At 47.4% G+C, this 5,269-nt stretch overlaps 1 protein-coding gene across 3 annotated transcripts in view; it reads left to right on the top strand.

The window, feature by feature from the left end:
- amot (angiomotin) overlaps positions 1-5,269 on the top strand; it is a 61,918-nt gene that overhangs the window by 31,573 nt on the left and 25,076 nt on the right. The window lies entirely within an intron of this gene.

Below are 5,269 nucleotides of genomic sequence, written 5' to 3'. Positions count from 1 at the left end.
GGTAATTTTTCAAAATAAAACATCTTTCGTATTCCGAAATAAATAAAACGGAAATAAGGCAAGTTCTTTCTGTGCGGCCCGGTACCAAATGCCCTGCGGACCGGTACCGGTCCGCGGACCGGCGGTTGGGGACCCCTGTTCTAGACCACTGCTATACAACAATCAAACATTCATACCGATTGATCGCCCGTGCAGCATTGGGTCTTTCTGACCACAATTTAATACACTTTATACCTACATACAGACAGAAACTTAAATGTGTTAAACCGGTTGTTAAGACTGTGAAAAAATGGACAGATGAAGCAAAGCTAGCTGAACAAGAATGCTTAGACTGCACTGATTGGGGCGTCTTTGAAACTTCAACGGGCACACTGGATGAATACACAGACACTGTAACATCATACATCAGTTTCTGTGAGGACGTGTGTACCAACGAAGTCCTTCCGCACCTTCAACAATAACAAGCCATGGTTCACTCCCAAACTCAGGCAATTCAGGAAAGAGAAAGAGGCCGCATTTAGAAGTGGAGATCGGGCACTGTACAAACACGACTGAAACCAATTGACAAAGGAAATTAACAATGCTAAGAGAAGCTATGCGGAGAGGCTGAAAAAACAGTTCTCTGCTAACGACTCTGTATCTGTGTGGAATGGCCTGAAAGCAATCACAAACTATAGAATGCCATCCCCCCCAAACAGTGAACAATAAGGGTCTTGCTGATGAATTAAACATGTTTTTCTGCCGACTTGAAAAGGACACCCCCATTTCCCACATACACCCACCTCGACCAGAAACTACTCTATCTACCCCCCCACCCTCATTTTCTCCCCTACAGATCCACGAACAGGACGTGAGACGGCTCTTCAAGCAGCAGAAGATCAAGAAAGCTGCGGGGCCCCCACAAAGTGTCCCCCTCCTGCCTGAAAGTCTGCGCTGACCAGTGTGCTCCGGTCTTCACACAAATCTTCAACAGATCCCTGGAGCTGTGTGAGGTCCCATCCTGCTTCAAACAGTCTACCATCATCCCAGTTCCCAAGAAATCGGCAACATTGGAACTGAACGACTATAAGCCTGTCGCTCTGACGTCTGTGGTCATGAAGTCCTTTGAATGCCTTGTGCTGAACCACCTAAAGAATGTCACCGGACCCCTGCTGGACCCTCTTCAGTTTGCCTACCGGGCAAACAGGTCTGTGGAGGACGCAGTCAACATAGGTCTGCACTACATCCTCGTGCACCTCGACAGCACAGGGACCTATGCAAGGATCCTGTTTGTGGATTTCAGCTTTGCGTTCAACACCATCATCCCGGAACTCCTCACCCCCAAACTTCTCCAGCTTGGTGTGTCCCCTACGATCTGACAGTGGATCCTCAGCTTCCTGACGGGATGGACACAACAGGTGAGACTGGGAAGAACAACATCATCAACACGCACCACTAGCACTGGAGCCCCACAGGGATGCGTCCTCTCTCCACTGCTCTTCTCCCTCTACACAAATGATTGCACCTCAACAAGTCCAGCTGTCAAACTCATAAAGTTTGCAGACGACACCTCGGTCATCGGTCTCATCAAAGACGGCGACGAGTCTGCGTACTGACAACAAGTGGAGCAGCTAGAGCTCTGGTGCAACCGACACAACCTCGGGCTGAACACGCTCAAGACTGTAGAGATGACTTCAGGAAACATCCTTCACTACAGTTGCCCCTCATACTATCCAACTGCCCTGTGTTCAGTTAGGACGGCGAAAAAAATCATTGGCACCGCTCTACCCACTCTTGAGGACTTGCACACTGCAAGAATCAAAACAAGGGCACGGAAAATCCTACTGGATCCACCGCACCCTGCCCACCACCTTTTCCAGCTACTCCCCTCAGGCAGGCGCTACAGATCCCTGTGCACCAAATCCAGCAGACACTTAAACAGCTTCTTCCCTCTAGCCATTAACTCCCTAAACAGTCACTGACGTATACTCCACCGCACCAGACACTTTAAAGTGCTCAAGGACATCTGCACAATTGCACTCTTCTTGGACAACAAATACTGCTACTGGTCACTTTAAAATGGTTCAATGATTTTCTGCACCAACTGTACAACTGTCATAGTATTGTATTCTACCACTGATCACTTTAGCTCTGCTTGATACTTTGCCCATTGTCTCACAGTTGTCACTGGGTGGTACCACCGCACTACGGTTCACTTACATTACGAAATGTCCTTCGATACTTATTTGTCATGTCCTTGTTTATGATGAGACTAATGCAGCGTGTTATACCGGAGACAAATTCCTTGTGTGTTCTACATACTTAGCCAATAAAGATGATTCTGATTCTGGTCCTGACTTGTTTGTGCCTTTATACCAAACAGAAGCTCAGTGTATCCACCATTTTTGGAGTCCTTGCAGGGTGTACTGGAGAGCGCTCCTGCTGCGGACTCCCTTGTTCTGCTGGGGGACTTAATTGCTTATGTGGGCAATGACAGTGAGACCTGGAAGAGCATGATTGGGAGGAGCCTTCCCGATCAGAATTCGAGTATTGTTTTGTTATTGGACTTGTGTGCTTGTCACCGATTGTCCATAACGAGGGCCATGTTTAAACGTAAGTGTGTCCATATTTGGACATGGCACCAGGACACCTTTGGCCGCAGTTTGATGACTGACATTGTGATTGTATCATCGGATTTGCGGCCGCATGTTTTGAACACTCGGGTGAAGAGAGGGGCGGAGCTGTCAACTGACCACCACCTGGTGGTGAGTTGGCTCCGATGATGGGGAAGATGCCAGTCCAACTTTGCGGCCCCCCAAACGTATTGGGAGGTTTTGGTGGGAGCGTCTGGCAGATCTTCTGTCAGGAGTTTCAACTCCCACCTCCGGCAGAGCTTTTCCCACATCCCGGGTGAAGCGGGGGACATTGAGTCAGAGTGGACCATGTTCCGCGCCTCAACTGTTGAGGCGGCCAATCGAAGTCATGGCCATAAAGTGACGGTACCTGTCGTGGCAGCAACCCCTGAACTCGCTGGTGGACACCGGCAGTAAGGGATGCCGTCAAGCTGAAGGAGGAGTCCTATCGGACCTTTGTGACCTGTGGTATTCCAGAGGCAGCTGATGGGTATCGACCGACCAAGCGCAACACAGCTTCAGCGGTCGCTGAGACAAAAGCTCAGCCGTGGGAAGAGTTCGGTGAGGTCGTGGAAGCCGACTTCCGGATGCAGAGATGAAAGTCTTCCGGATTTTCCCAGAATTCCGGGTTTTTCACATTTTTATGAAAATCTCTCCGGAGGATTGAGGAAAATTTGCCAAAAATTAATCCGGAAATTAGTTGACAACATGGAACGAACACGCGTTTGAGTTCGTTGTTTTGCTTTCACGAGCGTAGCCATGTTGAGACACTAGTAACAGTAGAGATTTTCGTCTCTTTATCAACACATTTGCTAAACCCCAGTGGAACGAATAAAAGACACCGTGGACAAGACAGTTGTCGTTAAAAATATATTTGGACAAAAAGGGAAACACACAGATTGGCAGAAAACGTGTCCGTCCGACTTCGAGTGTCATCTCGGCTAGCTTAGCTTAGCTGTTGTTGTGTGTGACGTTGGGTGTGTGACGTCGTTGCGTCGGCGCTTATTGGTTGAAATCAAAAGACGCGCTTGCGTACATGTTCGCGCTGACGCACGCATAGTAGAGAGCAGCGGACTCTTTCGAGTGGCGTCGCCACAACAGTATACCCTCGCCTCGCATTCTAATGGCCTCGCTATATCTCTGAGATTTCGAAATTTCGGCGAGAACAGAAACCACAAAGGGTGCATGAGCCCGATCACTTAATTTCATTTGCAGGCCCGAGCCCGAAGCAAACCCGAGATTTCATATTTTATTTGTGAGGAAGAGGGGTGATTTCTGACAACAAAGCCTGTCTTTTGGAATAAAATCTAAGTTAAACAAGACTGGATAAACGGATAAACATTTACATCTATTATATTTCTGTTTCTGAAGAGGTTACATTAACGGACAATTTTCCATCATTGACGGATTTTTTTTAAGAGTGGACGGGGAAAATTTAAGGCCGTCCGTCATTTTGACGGGTTGAAAATTGAGCCATTCACCACAGCCGCAGTACGTCCTTAAGAATCGAGTGTGGCATTTGAAGAGAGAAGCAGCGATACCAAAAAGAGCAATGACGGCTGGATCATAAAGATATGAAGGAGTTTTTTGAATTGTCATTGCGAGAGTATAGTACAGTACGTGTTGTGATGACGCTGCTTCTGTTTTTTGCGAACCACGGTCTCTCGTGGCCAAAACTATTCACGGCCTCGAAAAAAAAAAAAAAAAAGTTAGCGAGAGACAAGCCCGACCCGAAGCAATGATTGACATTTTTCGGCCCGACCCGATCTTACCTATAGTGTACGTGCATATATATATATAATGTATATATATGTGTGTATATATATATATATGCCACCATCTAGCGGTTGACAGTGGAACTGCACCTAAAACAAACAGTACGAGAAAGTTTAAAAACTGGATCAAAAAAATTCTGCAAAGTAGCAGGACAGCAAAGCTAGACTCCGCAATGGAGGGTCGAGGGGTGGGAGGTTGGGGCATTGGGGGAACTATAGGAGGGATCGTTCTGTGTCTGGACTGTGGAACCTATTGGCTAAATTTAGTTATGGCGAAATTTATTCGGGGAAGTACTTAACCTCTAAAGTGGAGTTGGCTGAACATATCTGGTTGGAACTTCTTGGTTCCAGGAACTCCAAGCCATGTCCAATATAAAAATCTGGTGACATTTTAGTGCCGAGAAACTATGTTGGACTGAGGAGAGGAATTTCAATAAGTTAGGCCACAATCTTGTCAAATAAAAAAACAAAATTAGTCGATGATTCTTTTCTCTCTCTCTTCTAGTCTTCCCGAAAACGGAGGCCGAAATGCGAATGGCATGACGCTCTGTGGTACATGAGGTATGCCGTCCTCCCCGGCACCCCTTTTTTAGCCACTGATAGGACTTCTTGAGATCAGCCACTTCAGTTATGGTCCGGTGGTACATCCTGTATAGGGGCTTGTCCATCCATGATGGTCCCTCTTCCAGAGCCTCATCCTCTGTTCCCCATTGTCTGAGACATTCTCTGAGTACGTCATCCGTTGGAGCCTTCTCCTTGATGTATTCATGGAGCTTGGATGTTTCATCCTGGACAGTGGCTCTCACACTCACTAGTCCCCGGCCTCCTTCCTTTCGGCTTGCGTACAGTCTCAGGGTGCTGGATTTGGGATGGAACCCTCCA

This window comes from Hippocampus comes, unplaced genomic scaffold (genome assembly GCF_001891065.2).
Source record: "Hippocampus comes isolate QL1 unplaced genomic scaffold, H_comes_QL1_v1.1 scaffold119, whole genome shotgun sequence".
Lineage (NCBI taxonomy): Eukaryota > Metazoa > Chordata > Actinopteri > Syngnathiformes > Syngnathidae > Hippocampus > Hippocampus comes.
This window is presented reverse-complemented; position numbering and strand designations above follow the sequence as displayed.